A 20093-nucleotide genomic window follows, 5' to 3' on the forward strand; every position below is an offset into this window, starting at 1 on the left:
CAAACAATCCAATCAAAATGGGTAGAAGACCCAAATAGATATTTTTCCAAAGAGAAATGAAGATGGCCAATAATCTCATGAAAAACTGATCAACGTTGCTAATTATTAGAAAAACGGAAACTAAAACTTCAATGAGCTCACATCAGCCAGAATGGTCATCATCAAAAATTCTACAAACTACACATGCTGGAGATTGTGTGGAGACAAGGAACCCTCCTACACTGTTGGTAGGAATACGGATTGGTACAGCCACTGTGGAGAACAATATGAAGGTTTCATAAAAAAATAAATAAATAGAACAACCATAGGACCTAGCATTTCCACTACTAGGCATATACCCACAGAAAAGCATAACTCAAAAAGGCACACGTATCCTAATATTCATTACAGCACTATTCACAATAGCCAGGGCATGGAAACAGCCTAGATGTCCATCAACAGATGAATGGATACAGAAAAGATGATACAACATAAACAATGGAATATTACTTGGCCATAAAAAGGAACAAAATTGAGTCAGTCATAGTGATGTGGATGAAACTAGAGTCTGTCATACAGAAGTAAGTCAGAAAAAGAAAAGCAAACATCACATATTGATACATATATATGAAATCTATAAAAATGGTATTGATTAACCTATTTGCATGGCAGAAATAGAGACACAGAGATGAAGAATGGACTTGTGGACACAGAGGAGGAAAGAGGGGGGAGATAAATTGAGAGAGAAGCATTGACACATATACACTATCATGTGTGAAATAGCACCTAGTGGGAAGCTGCTATATAACACAGAAAGGTTAGCTTGGTGGTTTCTGATGACCTAGAGGGGTGGAATTGGGAGGTGAGAGAGAGACTCAAGAGGGAGAGGACATATGTATACATATGGCTGGCTCACGTTGTTGTACGGCATAAACTAACATAATACTGTAAAATGATCATATTCTGATAAAATTTACTTTTAAATATAGTGGTGGTGATGGTTGTATACTTTAAATGTACTTAATGGCACTGAATTGTACACTTAAAATCGCTAAAATGGCAAAATTTAATGATACACACGTTACCACACATATGTGTGCACACATACAAAAAGACACTACCAAATGTTGGTGAGGATGTGGACCAACCAAATTCTCATACAGATCTAGTGAGAATATGAAAAAATATCAGTCACTTTGGAAAATAACTTGGCAGATTCTTATAAACTTAAGTACACATCTCTGCATGCCACAACATTTCCACACCTAGGTTGTTAACTCAGAGATATAAAAATGTGTCCACACAAAATCTTTATGCAAAAGTTCATAGCCCCTCTATCCATAATAGCCAAAACCTGGAAATACTGCCAATTGATCACTATTACAATAGAATACTATTCAGCAGTAAGGAAGAACAAGCTATGGATACACAAACATGGATAAATCTCAAAATAACTATTCTGAGCAAAAGAAGCCAGGAACAAAATACTACATATTGTTTGTATGCTTCCATTTACATAAAATTTCAGAAAATGCAAACTAATCCTTAGTGACAAAAACAGATCAGTGGTTCTCTGAAGGGCAAACAATGGTGGGAAGATGGATTTTGAAGGTCTGAAATATATAGATATGCTATGTATCTTGATTGTGTTCATAATTTCATGGGTTTATACATCTTTCAAAATGCATTGTACAGTTTACATAGATGCATTTATGTACATAAATTATACTTCAATAACATTGCTATTAAAAAAGAAAATAACAAGCATAGTATTTGTTACTTAGTCATGTCAGATTCTTTTCGACCCCATGGACTGCAGCACACCAGACACCTCTGTCCATAGAATTCTCCAGGCAAGCATACTGGACTGGGTTGCCATGCTCTTCTCTAGGGGATCTTCCTGATGCAGGGAATAAAATTATTTGTAGTATATTCATTCTTTGGAGTACCACACAATCAATATAGTAAATCAGATAGAGCTGCATATATCAAAATGTATATACTTCATAAATATAACATTGACTAACAAGTAATGAGCACAATAATTTTTATATTGACATCATGGGCTTCCATGGTGGCTCAGTGGTAAAGAATCTGCCTACTATACAGGAGACACAGAACACATAGTTTCAATCCTTGGGTCAAGAAGATTCCCTGAAAGAGGAAATGGCAACCCAGTCCAATATTCTTGCCTGGGAAATCCCATGAACAGAGAAGCCCCACAGGCTACAGTCCATGGGGTTGAAGAGAGTCAGTCAGGACTTAGTGACTGAGAACACAGGCATGCTACAGCTACAGCTGCTCTCCTTAAGTTCACGTGTGTGTGTGGGTTAGTCACTCAGTCGTTTCTGACTCTTTGTGACCCCATGAACTGCAGCCTGTCAGGCTCCTCTATCCATGGGATTCTCCAGGTAAGAATACTGGAGTGGAATACCATTCCCTTCTCCAGAGGATCTTCCTGGCCCAGGGATCGATCCAAGGTCTCCTGCATTGCGGGCAGATTCTTTGCCATCTGAGCTACAGGGAAGACTCCTGTGGTGGCTCAGACGGTAAACGTCTGCTTACAATGCAGGATACCTGGGTTCAACCTAAGGGTTGGGAAGATCTCCCAGAGATATCACTTCTGTATTTTTTTGTGTATTGCCCATGTATATTATTTGTCCATCATTTAATCAACTTTATTGATATTTGAAATTGTCATATTTCAGCTTTACCATTCAATGAGTATTGACAAAGATTGACCCACGTAACTAAGACCAATGTCAAAATATAGAACCGGATGATCACCAAGTGAGAAATAGATTTAAGGGATTAGATCTGATGGATAGAGTGCCTGATTAACTATGGATGGAGGCTTGTGACGTTGTACAGGAGACAGGGATTGAAACCATTCCCATGGAAAGAAATGCAAAAAAGCAAAATGGCTGTCTGAGGAGGCCTTACAAATAGCTGTGAAAAGAAGAGAAGCCGAAAGCAACGGAGACAAGGAAAGATATAAGCATCGGAATGCAGAGTTCCAAAGAATAGCAAGAAGAGATAAGAAACACTTCCTCAGTGATCAATGCAAAGAAATAGAGGAAACAAAACAATGGGAAAGACTAGAGATCTCTTCAAGAAAATTAGAGAAACCAAGGGAATATTTCATGCAAAGATGGGCTCAATAAAGGATAGAAATGGTAAGAACCTAAGAGAATCAGAAGATATTAAGAAGAGGTGGCAAGAATACATGGAAGAACTGTACAAAAAAGATCTTCACGACCAAGACAATCATGATGGTGTATCATTCACCTAGAGCCAGACTTCTGGAATATGAAGTCAAGCAGGCCTTGGAAAGCATCACTACAAACAAAGCTAGTGGAGGTGATGGAATTCCAGTTGAGCTATTTCAAATCCTGAAAGATGATGCTATGAAAGTGCTGCACTCAATATGCTAGCAAATTTGAAATACTCAGCAGTGGCCACAGGACTGGAAAAGGTCAGTTTTCATTCCAATCCCAAAGAAAGGCAATGCCAAAGATTGCTCAAACTACCACTCAATTGCACTCATCTCACATGCTAGTAAAGTAATGCTCAAAATTCTCCAAGCCAGGCTTCAGCAATACAAGAACCGCAAAATTCCAGATGTTTAAGCTGATTTTAGAAAATGCAGCAGAACCAGAGATCAAATTAAAAACATCTACTGGATCATTGAAAAAGTATGGTCCTAACAGAAGTAGAAGATATTAAGAAGAGGCAGCAACAATATGCAGAAGAACTATACAAAAAATATCTTAATGACCCAGATAATCATGACAGTGTGATCACTCACCTACAGCCAGACTGTAAAGTCAAGTGGGCTTTAGAAACAAAGCTAGTGGAGGTGATGAAATTCCAGTTGAGCTACTTCAAATCCTAAAAGATGATGCTGTGAAAGTGCTGCACTCAGTATGCCAGCATTTGGAAAACTGAGCAGTGGCCACAGGATTGGAAAAGGTGTTTTCATTCCAATCCCAAAGAAAGACAATGGCAAAGAATGTTCAAACTACTGCACAACTGCACTCATCTCACACACTAACAATGTAATGCTCAAAAATCTCCAAACCAGGCTTCAAAAGTACATGAACTGAGAACTTTCAGATGTTCAACCTAGATTTAGAAAAGGCAGAGGAACCAATTGCCAGCATCCATTGTTTTAGAGAAAAAGCAAGAGAATTCCATTAAAAAAATCTTCTTCTGCTTTATCAAATATGCCAAAGCATTTGACTGTGTGGGTTACAAAAAAACTATGGAAAATTCTTCAAGAGATGGGAATCCCAGACCACATTACCTTTCTCTTGAAAAATCTTTATGCAAGTCAAGAAGCAACAGTTAGAGCTGGACATGGAACAACAGACTGGTTACAAAGTGGGAATGGAGTATGTCAAGGCTGTATATTGACACTCTGCTTATTTAACTTATATACAGGGTCAGTTCAGTTAGTTCAGTCTCTCAGTCACATCCGACTCTTTGAAACCCCATGAATTGCAGCACACCAGGCCTCCCTGTCCCTCACCAACCCCCAGAGTTCACTCAAACTCATGTCACTGATGCTATCCAGCCATCTCATCTTCCGTCCACTTCTCCTTCTGCCCCCAATCCCTCCCAGCATCAGGCTCTTTTCCAACGAGTCAGCTAATCACATGAGGTGGCCAAAGTATTGGAGTTTTAGCTTTAGCATCAGTCCATCCAAAGAACATCCAGGACTGATCTCCTTTAGAATGGACTGGTTGGATCTCCTTGCAGGCCAAGGGACTCTCAAGAGTCTTCTCAAACACCACAGTTCAAAAGCATCAATCCTTCACCACTCGGCTTTCTTCACAGTCCAACTCTCACATCCATACACGACTACTGGAAAAACCATAGCCTTGACTAGATGGACCTTTGTTGGCAAATTAATGTCTCTGCTTTTGAATATGCTGTCTAGGTTGGTCATAACTTTCCTTCCAAGGAGTAAGCGTCTTTTAATTTCATGGCTGCAATCACCATCTGCAGTGATTTTGGAGCCCCCCAGAATAAAATCTGACACTGTTTTCACTGTTTCCCCATCTATTTTCCATGAAGTGATGGGACCAGATAGCATGATCTTCGTTTTCTGAATGTTGAGCTTTAAGCCAACGTTTTCACTATCCTCTTTCACTTTCATCAAGAGGCTCTTTAGTTCCTCTTCACTTGCTGCCATAAGGGTGGTGTTATCTGCATATCTGAGGTTACTAATATTTCTCCCGGCAATCTAGATTCCAGCTTGTGCTTCCAAATGTGCTGCCATCTTGAGAGCAGCACTTTCACAGCATCATCTTTCAGGATTTGAAATGGCTCAACTGGAATTCCATCACCTCCAATACTTTTGTTCGTGGTGATGTGGTCATGCAAAATGCTGGGCTGGATGAAACACAAGCTGAAATCAAGATTGTTTTGGGAAATGACAGTAACCCAAGACATGCAGATGACACCCCCCTTAAGGCAGAAGGTGAAGAGGAATTAAAGAGCCTTTTGATGAATGTGAAAGAGGAGAGTGAAAAAGTTGGCTTAAAACTTAACATTCAAAAAAGTAAGATCACATCGTCTGATCCCATCACTTCATGGGAAATAGATGGGGAAACAGTGGAAACTTTGAAAGACTTTATTTTCTAGGGTTTCAAAGTCACTGCAGATGGTGACTGCAGGTATTAAGTTAAAAGATGCTTGCTCCTTTGAAAGAAAGTTATGACCAACCTAGACAGCATATTAAAAAGTGGAGACATTACTTTGCCAACCAAGATTCATCTAGTCAAAGCTATGGTTTTTCCAGTAGTCATGTATGGAAGTGAGAGTTGGACCATAAAGAAAGCTGAGCACTGAGAAATTGATGCCTTTGAACTGTGGCATTTGAAAGGCTCTTGAGTATTCCTTGGACTGCAGGGAGATCCAACCATTCAATCCTAGATTAAATCAGTCCTGAATATTCATTGGAAGGACTGATGCTGAAGCTCCGATACTTTGGTCGACTTATATGAAGAACTGGCTCATTTGAAAAGACTATGATGCTGGGAAAGATTGAGGGCAGAAGGAGAAGGGGACGACAGAGGATGAGATGGTTGGATGGCATCACAAATTCAATGGATATATATTTGAACAAGCTCTGGGAGTTGGTGATGGACAGGAAAGCTTGGCGTGCTGCAGTCTATGGGTTTGCAAAGAGTCAGACCCGACTGAGCCACTGAACTGAACTGATAGAATAATTGCATACAATTTGGAGAGGTCAAAGATTATGAAATGGTAAGTAGAAGTACATACATGTGCCTATTTTATCTGTCCAGTCTATTTTCTTTCTTTTAGTTAGTGCATTTAATTCATTTACATTTAAGGTAATTATCAATATGTATGTATGATCCTATTACCATTTTCTTAATTGTTTTGGGTTCATTTTATGTAGGTCTTTATTTTTGTGTGTTTCCTGCCTAGAGAAGTGCCATTAGCATTTGTTGGAATGGCAACAAATGGTTATGGTTATCCTGAAGTCTCTTAACTTTTCTGGTCTGGAAAGATTTTGATTCCTCCATCAAATCTGAATGAGTGTCTTGCTGGGTAGAGATTTCTTGGCTGTAGGTTCTTCTATTTCATTACTTTAAATATGTTGTGTCATCCCTTTACAGTTTGTAGTTTCTCAAGAAATCAGCTGATAATCGTACAGGAGTTCCCTTCTATGTTACTTGTCATGTTTCCTTTGTTGCCTTTAATATTTTATCCTTGTCTTTAATTTTTGTCATTTTGATTACTATGTGTCTCAGTGTGTTCCTCCTTGGGTTTATCCTGCCTGGGACTCTTTGTGCTTCCTGGGCTTGGTTGACTATTTCCTATCCCATGTTAGAGAAATTTTTGAAGAAATTGAGAATTTTGAAGAAATTTTTTGGATTCCTCCTAGTGTATTATCCGTCTCTGTCTGTTTGTTCTTTATTTTTTCTAGGTCTTTGGTAAACATTATTCTGCAACTTCTCCATTGTTTTCCAGAGATTCTGGAACATCTTCACTATCATTATTCTGAATTCTTTTTCTGGAAGTTATCTATTTCCATTTAGTTGTTTTTCTGGTGTTTTATCTTGTCCCTTCATCTGGGACATAACTTTTCTAAATTTTCATCCTGGTTAATGTTCTGTAATATGAGTTTTGTTCTAGCTGCTATGGGATAGTGGTTCTTTTGCTGACCTCTGGGGATGAGGTTAAGAGGCTTGTTTAAGATTCCTGATGGAAAGGACTGGTGGTAAGAAAAACTGGGTCTTGCTCTGCTGGGCAGGGCCTTGTTCAGTAAAGCTTGAATCAGTTATCTGCTGATAAGTGAAGTTGTGCTCCCCCCCCCCCTTGTTAGCTGTGTGATGCAAGGCAAGTGAGCCTTGGGGTCTATGGGTTATTCAGTTCAGTTCACTTCAGTCGCTCAGTCACTCTTTTCGATCCCATGGACCACAGCACGCCAGGCCTCCCTGTCCATCACCAACTCCCAGAGTATATCCAAACTCATATCCATTGAGTCAGTGATACCATCCAACCATCTCATCCACTGTCATCCCCTTCTCCTCGCACCCTCAATCTTTCCCAGCATCAGGGTCTTTTCAAATGAGTCAGCTCTTCTCATCAGGTGGCCAAAGTATTGGAGTTTCAGCTTCAACGTCATTCCTTCCAATGAATATTCAGGACTGATCTCCTTTAGGACAGATCTCCAGAACTGGTTGGATCTCCTTAAAATCCAAAGAACTCTCAAGAGTTTTCTCCAACACCACTGATCAAAAGCATCAATTCTTCAGCACACAGCTTTCTTGATAGTTGAACTCTCACATCCATATTTGACTACAGGAAAAATAATAGCCTTGACTAGATGGACCTTTGTTGGCAAAGTAATGTCTGTGCTTTTGAATATGCTGTCTAGGTTGGTCATAACTTTCCTTCCAAGGAGTAAGCGTCTTTTAATTTCATGGCTGCAATCACCATCTGCAGTGATTCTGGAGTGCAGAAAAATAAAGTCATCCACTGTTTCCACTGTTTCCCCATCTATTTGCCATAAAGTGATGGGACCAGATGCCATGATCTTAGTTTTCTGAATGCTGAGCTTTAAGCCAAATTTTTCTCTCTCCGTATTCATCTTCTCATTCATCAAGAGGCTCTTTAGTTCCTCTTCACTCTCTGCCATAATGGTGGTGTTCTCTGCATATCTGAGGTTATTGATATTTCTCCTAGCAATCTTGATTCCAGCTTTGTTTCATACAGGCCAGCATTTCTCATGATGTAGTCTGCATATAAGTTAAATAGGCAGGGTGACAATATACAGCCTTGACAAACCTCTTTCTCGATTTGGAACCAGTCTATTTTTCCAGGTGCAGTTCCAACTGTTGCTTCCTGAACTGCATACAGATTTCTCAAGAGGCAGGTCAGGTGGTCTGCTCTTCCCATCTCTTGAAGAATTTTCCACAATTTATTGTGATCCACACAGTCAAAGGCTTTGGCTTGGGATACTGAAAGGGGAACTCCCCGGGTTGGTAGGTGTCCAATATGCTATTGGAGATCAGAGAAGAAATAACTCCAGAAAGAATGAAGGGATGGATCCAAAGAAAAAAAAAATATCCAGTTGTGGATGTGACTGGTGATTGAAGCAAGGTCCGATGCTGTAAGAGCAATATTGCATAGGAACCTGGAATGCCAAGTCCATGAATCAAGGCAAATTGGAAGTGGTCAAACAGGAGATGGCAAGACTGAATATCGACATTCTAGGAATCAGAGAACTAAAATGGACTGGAATGGGTGAATTTAACTCAGATGACCATTATATCTACTACTGTGGGCAGGAATACCTTAGAAGAAATGGAGTAGCCATCATGGTCAACAAAAGAGTCTGAAATGCAGTACTTGGATGCAATCTCAAAAATGAAAGAATGATTTCTGTTCATTTCCAAAGCAAACCATTCAATATCATGGTAATCCAAGCCTATGCCCTAAACAGTAACACTGAAGAAGCTGAAGTTGAACGGTTCTATGAAAACCTACAAGGTCTTTTAGAACTAACACCCCCCAAAGATGTCCTTTTCATTATAGGCGACTGGAATGCAATAGTAGGAAGTCAAGAAACACCTGAAGTAACAGGCAAATTTGGCCTTGGAGTATGGAATGAAGCATGGCAAAGGCTAATAGAGTTTTGCCAAGAGAATGCACTGGTCATAACAACAGCCTCTTCCAGCAACACAAAAGAAGATTCTACACATGGACATCACCAGATAGTCAACACCAAAATCAGATTGATTATATTCTTTGCAGCCAAAGATGGAGAAGCTCTATGCAGTCAACAAAAACAAGACCAGGAGCTGATTGTGGCTCAGATCATGAACTCCTTATTGTAAAAATCAGACTTAAATTAAAGAGTGGGGAAAAGCACTAGACCATTCAGGTATGATTTAAATCAAACCCCTTATGATTATACAGTGGAAGTGAGAAATAGCTTTAAGGGACTAAGTCTGATAGATAGACTGCCTGATGAACTATCGACAGAAGATCATGACATGGTACAGGAGACAGGGATCAAGACCATCCCCACAAAAAAAGAAATGTAGAAAAGCAAAATGGCTGTCTGGAGAGGCATTACAAATAGCTGCAAAAAGAAGACAAGCAAAAAGCAAAGGAGAAAAGGCAAGATATAAGCATCTGAATGCAGAGTTCCAAAGAATAGCAAGAAGAGATAAGAAAGCTTTCCTCAGCGATCAATGCAAAGAAATAGAGGAAAACAACAGAATGGGAAAGAGTAGAGAGCTCTTCAAGAAAATTAGAGATACCAAGGGAACATTTCATGCAAAGATGGGCTCGATAAAGGACAGAAATGGTATGGACCCAACAGAAGCAGAAGATATTAAGAAGAGGTGGCAAGAATGCACAGAAGAACTGTACAAAAAAGATCTTCACAACCCAGATAATCATGATGATGTGATCACTCACCTAGAGCCAGACATCCTGGAATGTGAGGTCAATGGGCCTTAGAAAGCATCACTATGAACAAAGCTAGTGGAGACGATGGAATTCCAGTTGAGCTATTTCAAATCCTGAAAGATGATGCTGTGAAAATGCTGTGCTCAATATGCCAGCAAATTTGGAAAACTCAGCAGTGGCAAGAGGACTGGATAGGTCAGTTTTCATTCCAATCCCAAAGAAAGGCAAGCCAAAGAATGCTCAAACTACCACATAATTGCAATCATCTCACACACTAGTAAAGTAATGCTCAAAATTCTCCAAGCCAGGCTTCAGCAATACGTGAACCATGAACTTCCTGATGTTCAAGCTGGTTTTAGAAAAGGCAGAGGAACCAGAGTTCATTTTGCCAACATCTGCTGTATCATCAAAACAGCAAGATAGTTCCAGAAAAACATCTATTTCTGCTTTATTGACTAGGCCAAAGCCTTTGACTGTGTGCATCACAGTAAAATGTGGAAAATCTTTCAAGAGATGGGAATACCAGGCCACCTGACATGCCTCTGGAGAAACCTATATGCAGGTCAGGAAGCAACAGTTAGAACTGGACATGGAACAACTGACTGGTTCCAAATAGGAAAAGGAGTACATCAAGGCTGTATATTGTCACCCTGCTTATTTAACTTTTATGCAGAGTACATCATGAGAAATGCTGGGCTGGAAGAAGCACAAGCTGATATCAAGATTGCCAGGAGAAATAACAATAACCTCAGATATGCGGATGACACCACCCTTATGGCAGAAAGTGAAGAAAAACTAAAAATCTTGATAAAAGTGAAAGAGGAGAGTGAAAAAATTGGCTTAAAGCTCAACCTTCATAAAACAAAGATTATGGCATCTGTTCCCATCGCTTCATGGGAAATAGATGGGGAAACAGTGGAAACAGTGTCAGATTTTATTTGGGGGGGGCTCCAAAATCACTGCAGATGGTGACTGCAGCCATGAAATTAAAAGACGGTTACTCCTTGGAAGAAAAGTTATGACCAACCTAGATAGCATATTCAAAAGCAGAGACATTACTTTGCCGACTAAGGTCCATCTATCAAGGCTACGGTTTTTCCAGTGGTCATGTATGGATGTGAGAGTTGGACTGTGAAGAAGGCAGAGCACCGAAGAATTGATGCTTTTGAACTGTGGTGTTGGAGAAAACTCTTGAGAGTCCCTTGAACTGCAAGGAGATCCAACCAGTCCATTCTAAATGAGATCAGTCCTGAGTGTTCTTTGGAAGGGATGATGCTAAAGCTGAAGCTCCAATACTTTGGCCACCTCATGCAAAGAGTTGACTCATTGGAAAAGTCTCTGTTGCTGGGAGGGATTGGGAGCAGGAGGAGAAGGGGACGACCCAGGATGAGATGGCTGGATGGCATCACCGACTTGATGGACGTGAGTTTGAGTGATCTCCGGGAGTTGGTGATGGACAGGGAGGCCTGGTGTGCTGCAATTCATGGGGTCACGAAGAGTCAGACACGGCTGAGCTACTGAACTGAACTGAACTGATCTTTCCTTTTCTCGTTTGCTTTTCATTTCTTTTCTTTTCACAGCTATTTGTAAGACCTCCTCAGACAGCTTTTTTTTTTTTCATTTATTTTTCTTTGGATTGTCTTAATCCATCTCCTTTACCATATCTCATACCTCTCACCATATTTCATCAGGCATTCTGTCTATCAGATCTAGTCTCTTAAATCTATTTCACACATCTACTGTGTAATCATACAGCAGTTTATTTAGGTCATACCTGAATGGTCCAGTGGTTTTCCCTACTTTGTTCAACTTAACTTTGAATTTGGCAATCGGGTAAGGTTAATGGTGACCTCCAAGAGGGGTTACACCAAAGGGGGTGTTCCCAGACTCTTGCTGCCAGTGCCCCTATTCCTGTGTTGAACCCCTGCCCCCTGAAGCCTCCACACGAGACCCTCAAACAGACCAGGTGGCTTTGGTTTAGTCGCTTGTAGGATCGCTGCTCCTTTCCTCTGGGTCTTGGTGCACACAAGATTTTGTTTGTACGCTCCAAGACTGAAGCTTCTTTTTCCCATATTATGGTGGAAATCTTATAATCAAATCCCACTGCTATTCAAGGTCCAATTCCCTGGGGCATGTCTTATGACATACTCTGCATATAAGTTAAATAAGCAGGGTGACAGTATACAGACTTGACATACTTTTTTTAATATAAATTTATTTATTTTAATTGGAGGCTAATTACTTTACAATATTGTAGTGGTTTTGACATACATTGACATAAATCTGCCACGGGTGTACAAATGTTCTCCATCCTGAATCCCCCTCCCACATCCCTCCTCATCTCATCCTTCTGGGTCATCCCAGTGAACCAGCCCCGAGCACCCTGTATCATGCATCAAACCTGGACTGGTGATTCATTTCATATATGATAATATACATGTTTCAATGCCATTCTCCCAAACTATCCCACCCTTGCCTTCTCCCACAGAGTCAAAAGACTGTTCTATACATTTGTGTCTCTTTTGCTGTCTCGCATACAGGGTTATTGTTACCATATTTCTAAATTCCATATATATATGTGTATTAGTATACTGTATTGGTGTTTTTCTTTCTGGCTTACTTCACTGTATATAAGAGGCTCCAGTTTCATCCACCTCATTAGAACTGATTCAAATGTATTATTTTTAATGGTTGAGCAATATTCCATTGTGTATATGTACCACAGCTTTCTTATCCATTCGTCTGTTGATGGACATCTAGGTTGCTTCCATGTACTGGCTATTATAAACAGTGCTGTGATGAACATTGGGGTACACGTGTCATGTCTCTTTCAATTCTGGTTTCCTCTGTGTGTATGCCCAGCAGTGGGATTGCTGGGTCATATGGCAGTTCTATTTCCATTTTTTTTAAGAGTTATCCACACTGTTCTCCATAGGGGCTGTATTAGTGTGCATTCCCACCAACAGTATAAGAGGGTTCCCTTTTCTCCACAACCTCTCCAGTATTTATTGCTCCCAATTTAGAACCAGTCTCTTGTTCCATGTCCAGTCTGTTGCTTCTTGACCTGCATACAGATTTCTCAGGAGGCAGGTCAGGTGATCTGGTATTCCCATTTCTTTCTTTAAGAATTTTCCACAGTTTGTTGTGATCCACACAGTCAAATACTTTGGCATAGTCAATAAAGCATAAATAGATGATTTTCTGGAGCTCTCTCACTTTTTCAGTGATCCAACAGATGTTGGCAATTTGATCTCTGGTTCCTCTGCCTTTTCTAAATTCATTTTGAACATCTGGAAGTTCACAGTTCACATAATGTTGAAGCCTGGCTTGGAGAATTTTGAGCATTACTTTGCTAGCATGTGAGATGAGTGCAGTTGTGTGGTATTTTGAGCATTCTTTGCATTGGGAATAGCAAGTAGGTATTCAAGAATCTGACTTTAGTTAGAAAAAGCTGAAAAGATTCAAAATGACAATTTATTAAGATGATCCACTTTCTCAATTGGATAAGCAGTTCAGTTCAGTTCAATTCAGTTCAGTAGGTAGTGTCTGACTTTTTTCATCCCCATGGACTGCAGCACACCAGGCTTCCCTGTCTTTCACCAACTCCCAGAGCCTGCTCAAACTCATGTCCATTGAGTTAGTGATGTCATTCAACCGTCTTATCCTCTGTCCTTCCCTTCTCCTCCTGCCTTCAATCTTTCCCAGTATCAGGGTCTTTTCCAGTGAGTTAGTTCTTTGCATCACATGGCCAATACATTGGAACTTCATCTTCAGCATCTGTCTTTCCAGTGCAAGTTCGGAAGTGATTTCCTTTAGGATTGACTGGTTTGGTCTTCTTGCCGTCCAAGGGACTCTCAAGAATCTTCTCCAACACTGCAGTTCAAGAGCATCAATTCTTTGCTCAGCTTTCTTTATGGTTCAACTCTTAGGTCCATACATTGCTAGTAGAAAAACCAAAGCTTTGACTAGATGGACCTTTGTCAGCAAAGTAATGTCTCTGCTTTTTTAATATGCTCTCTAGGTTTGTCATAGCTTTTCTTTCAAGGAGCAAGCCTCTTTTAATTTTGTGGCTAAAGTCACCATCTGCAGTGATCATCTGCAGTAGGATAAGTAGTAGGACCCATTAATCCTCTTTATCAGCTTTTCTTTGGTTCCAATTTATTGCTCTAAATGCTGTCTTAGCTTGGAGTAATTTCTTTCATTTTCTGAATCATTATATAGCACTATATTTCTTCCTCATAAAGATGCACATATCTGATGGAATGTCTAGAGAATGTATACAGAATATGCATGTATATAAAACTGCATATCTCTATAAGCTGTATATATGTAAATATAAAAACTCCTACACATAAAAATACAAAAAGACAAATCACAAACATGTAAAAATGACACAAAGGATTAACAGGCACTTCATAAAGGAAAATATCCAAGTTGTCAATGAGCACAGGAAAAAATGAACCATGTCATTTGTTGCCTGGTAAAAAACAATTAAACCTCGTACATCACCAACTCACAGAGTTCACTCAGATTCATGTCCATCGAGTCAGTGATGCCATCCAGCCATCTCATCCTCTGTTGTCCCCTTCTCCTCCTGCCCCCAATCCCTCCCAGCATCAGAGTCTTTTCCAATGAGTCAACTCTTCGCATGAGGTGGCCAAAGTACTGGAGTTTCAGCTTTAGCTTCATTCCTTCCAAAGAAATCCCAGGGCTAATCTCCTTCAGAATGGACTGGTTGGATCTTCTTGCAGTCCAAGGGACTCTCAAGAGTCTTCTCCAACACCACAGTTCAAAAGCATCAATTCTTTGGCACTCAGCTTTCTTCACAGTCCAACTCTCACATCCATACATGACCACTGGAAAAACCATAGCCTAAAATCTTAAACTTCTGTTATTTTATGCTCTCTCATGCATAGATTTTTATGGCTATTTATGTTTAGATCCATAGATAATACATACTGTGTTTAGTATAATTAACAGTTTATGAAAATTATGCCCTTCCATATATGATTTAACTTCTTTTCATTATTTAATACTATGCTGGCAAGAGGTACATATCCTGATATATATGCATATATGTATACATATGCTGTTTATTCATTTAGAAAATTTAGAGCATATAGATCAATAAATTGCCCATCTAATGTCATATTGATTAAAAAAAAACCTCGTACAATGTGATACTATAATTCACTGAATAAAATAAGAATTCAATGTTCTATAGTGACAATAAATAAACAAATAGATTAAAAAAACAAGGAAAAATATTTGAATAAAAATACAGAAAAATTCTTTATAATAAATTAAGTAACAAATATATATTTAGCTTTATTGAAATCATTTAATGTAGTTATATCATCCCTACTTAAAACTGTAAGCTTTGAATTGAAGCTCATAGTTTCTCTTTTTTTTTAATATCCAAAGCAACTTTATTTATTTTTTATATCATTTTCTGTCATTTATTTATTTATTTTTAATTTTTATTTTTACTTTGTTTTACTTTACAATACTGTATTGGTTTTGCCATACATTGACATGAATCCACCATGGGTGTACATGCGTTCCCAAACATTAACACCCCTCCCACCTCCCTCCCCATAACATCTCTCTGGGTCATCCCCATGCACCAGCCCCAAGCATGCTGTATCCTGCGTCAGACATAGGCTGACGATTCGGTTCTTACATGATAGTATACATGTTACAATGCCATTCTCCCAAATCAACCCACCCTCTCCCATTCCCTCTGAGTCCAAAATCCGTTATACACATCTGTGTCTTTTTAGTTTCTCACATACTATTTTGAATTCTCTGTAAGGATGTAATGATTTATCATCATTTGCAGGATCCAATTACGCTTGACCATTCTTTCTTTTAAAGATTTCTTGTTTATAAGAAAATATTCTTGATGGTGAATATAATAACATGAGAATCACTACTTAGCTAAAACATTTTTTTAAAGTAGCATGTTTCTATGTGTACACTCCATTCCTATATGACTGTGAGCCTGTTGATATTTTCTTACTACTTTCAATACTGGATTTTGATTTTTGATCATGCGTCTATCTCATTCCTGTACCTCATTAAATAAAGTTTACACATTCTACTTTTCCCCTTAAATATTAATAATTGCACTAATACATTTATAAATTATAATTATTGCTTAGCTTTCTTTTGAAATTAGTAACAGTTTAATAAAGGTATATTTGAAACACAAATCAACAACACATATTTAAATTATACACTTAGATAAGTTTTGACATGTGTGAAAAAGAAATCACCAGAGTGAAAATAATAAACATATAATGTATTTCACATAAGTGGAATCATATAATATGTACTCTATTTTATTTGGCTTATTTCATGCAGCATAATTATTTTGAGATTCATTCACATTGTGGCTTGTGGTATAATTCATATTTTTCATTGCTGGTTCATGTTACATTGTTTCAAAATGTGTTTAACCATTCATTTGGTGATGGGCATTTGAGTTGTATACAGTTTTGAATTATTATAAATAAAGCTGATAGAACATTTGTGTCCAAGTCTTTCTATAAGTATACACTTGCATATTGGTTGAATAAATGCCTAGGTGTGTAATTGATGGATCATATGGTAGGTCCATCTTTAACATTTTAAGAAATGGCCAAGTTATTTTCCAAATTTTCTGTGCCATTTTAATTCCCACAAACAATGAATGAAATTTTCAGATTTTTTTATATCCTCACTAACATTTAGTATCCTGCTCCTCATCAATCTCTCACCTCTATTCCCCAGGGGAAAAAAAAATTGAGCCCAAAGTTAGCAGAAAGAAATAACAAAGTTATTTATAAACAATAACAAAGTTAAGAGGAGAAATTTATAAAATAGAGACTGGAAAAACAATAGAAATGATCATTGAAACTGAGTTTTCCTCTGGAAAGATAAACAAAATTGACAAACATTAGCTAGATTAGTTCAGAATAAAACAGAGATGACTCAAATATATAAAATCAGAAGTCAAAAATGAGACATTGCAACAGATACCACAGAAACACAAAGGATCATGAGAGAGTACTATAAATGATCATATGCTAGTGAGTTGGATAATCTTGAAAAAAAGATAATTTCCCTATTAATATGTAACCTACAAAGACTGAATCATGAAGAAATAGAAAATCAGATTAATAAAGAACAAGATGATTCAATCAGTAACCAAGAATAAAGTCCATGACCAGATAATTTTATTGCTTAATTCTACCAAATATTTAAAGGGAAGTAATGCTAATCCTTCCCCAACTCTGAAAAATATTAAAGAAGAGGGAACACGCCCAAACTCATTTTATGTTGCAGCATTACTCTCTACCCCAACCCAGATACGAGATCAATATCCCTGATGAATATAGATGCAAATATCATTAACAAAATAGTAGCAAAAAATTTCAGCATGCAATAAAGGGATCATTCACCATGATAATGGTGAGGTTTATCCCTTGAATGCAAGGATGTTTCAACGGATGCAAATGTGAGTCAGTACATTAGTGGGATGAAAGATAAAAAACATATTATTATCAATATATTCAGAAAATCATTTGACAATATAAAATGTTCTTTCATGTTAAAAATGTTCAACAAATTGTATATAGAAGAAAAATACTTAAGCACAAAGATAACCAAATATGACAAACACACAGCTAACATCATACTCAATGGTTAAGGTTGAGAATTTCCACCAAAATTAGAAACATGACAATAAAGCTCACTCTCACCATTTCTGTTCAGAATATTACTCAAAGCCCTAAGCAAAGCAACCAGGCAAAACAAGGAAATGGAAGGCATAAGAAAGAACAAAGAATTTTTTTTTTAAAGCAACATTCTCTTTGTTTGAAGATGAGATGATCTTATATATGGAAAAATTTAAGACTCCTTTAAAAAAAACTTCTAACATCAAGCAACAAAATAAATAATACTGCAGTACACAACAATCAACATAGGAAAAAAATAGTTGTCTTATTATGTAATAACAATAAAACTTTTGAAAAAGAAAGAACGATAATCCCATTCACAAAAGCATCAGAAAGAATAAAATACTTAGGAATCAATTTAACAATTTAACTTAAGAGGTGAAATATTTGTGAGATGAAAATTATTGATACATGCCATAGATAAAATAACATGAAGAAGACACAGAAACCACGTTAATGAATCAGAAGAAGATTGCTAAAATATCCACACTACCCAAATGCGTATATAGATTCAACACAATGCCAATCAAAATTCCAGTGGAATTTCTCAAAGAAAGAAACATATCCTAAAATTTGCATAGAGCCATAAAAATACCTGAAATAAGCAAAGTGATCCCGAGAAAGAATACAGCCAGGGACATTACACTTTCTGACTTCAAAATAAACTATAAAGTTAAAGTAATCAAAACAATATGATACTTTTTGAAATGGAGACACATAGACTAATGGAACAGAAATGACAGCCCAGGAATAAATCCCCACACATTTGGTCAATTAATATTTGACAAGGAAGACACACATTCTCAGTGGGGGAAAGGATAGTCTTTTCAATAAATGGTGTTGGGAAAATTGAATAACCATGTGCAAAAAGATGAAATTCAACCCCTATCTTACACCAGTCATGGAAATTAACCTAAAATGGATCTGAAACCTTCAAATTCTTAGAAGGAACAGGAAAAAAAAAAAAAACACCTCTTATTCTTTGTATTACCAGCAATTTCCTCAATATGAAAACAAAGCACAACTAAAAGCAAAAATAAACAAGTGGGACCCCATCAAACTAAAAAGCTTATGCACAGCAAAAGATACCATCAACAAAACTGAAAAGGAAGCCTAAGGAATGGGAGAAAATACTTCCAACCTATTTATCTGATAAGGGGTTAATAATATACATGATGCAAAATGTTTTGGCCAAATTGACTAAAAGAGAAACAGAGACAATATGCAAATAACTAAAGTTTAAAAAATAAATAAAAATAAAGTTACTACTAACCTTACTGAAATAAAACTAGACAATATAGATAAAATAAGTAAACTTCTAGAAGCATACAAATTACTAAAACTAACTCAAAAAGATAAAATATCTGATCCATTCTATATCTAGTAAATAAAATAATTCAGTAATTTTTTCAAAATGACAACAAAGAAAAAAGCCCAGGACCACATGGCTTTACTGATGAATTCTACCGAACTTTTAGAAAGGAATTAATACCACTTTTCTCAAAGTCTTCCAAACAATAGGAGAGGAGGAGATACTTTTCAATACATTCTATGAGGTCAGGTCAGGCATCTGTTCTCATCACTTCATGGCAAATAGATGGTGAAAAAGTGGAAACGGTAATAGACTTTATTTTTGGGGGGTTCAAAAATCACTGGAGATGGTGACTGCAACCATGAAATTAAAAGATGCTTGCTCTTGGAAGAAAAGTTATGACCAACCTAGATAGCATATCCAAAAGCAGAGACATTACTTTGCCAACAAAGGTCTGTCTAGTCAAAGCTATGGTATTTCCAGTCGTCATGTATGAATGTGAGAGTTGCACCATAAAGAAAGCTGAGCACCAAAGAATTGATGCTTTTGAACTGTGGTGTTGGAGAAGACTCTTGAGAGTCCCTTGAACAGCAAAGAGATCCAACCAGTCCAATCTGGAGGAAATAAGTCCTGAATATTCACTGGAAGGACTAATGATGAAGCTGCAACTCCAATAATTTGGCTACCTCATGAGAAGAGCTGACTGATTTGAAAGGACCCTGATGCTGAGAAAGATTGAAGGTGGGAGGAGAAGGGGATGACAGAGGATGAAGTGTTTGGATGGCACCACCAACTCAATGGGCATGAGATTGAGTAAACTCTGGGAGTTGTTAATGGACAGGGAGGCCTGGCATGCTGCAGTCCATGGGTCACAAAGAGTCAGACACTACTGAGTGACTGAACTGAACTCAACTGATGAGGTCAGTATTACTCTACTATCAAAGACAGACAAAGATAACATAAGGAAAGAGATGTACACACTATTTTCCCTTAAGAACATAGATGTAAAAATCCTTGACAAAATACTACCAAACCAAATTCATTAGCATATTAAAGGATTACAGATGATGATCAATTGGCATTTATCTTAGGAACACATGAGTGGTTCAACTTAAGAAAACCAA

This window comes from Capra hircus, assembly GCF_001704415.2.
Source record: "Capra hircus breed San Clemente chromosome X unlocalized genomic scaffold, ASM170441v1, whole genome shotgun sequence".
Lineage (NCBI taxonomy): Eukaryota > Metazoa > Chordata > Mammalia > Artiodactyla > Bovidae > Capra > Capra hircus.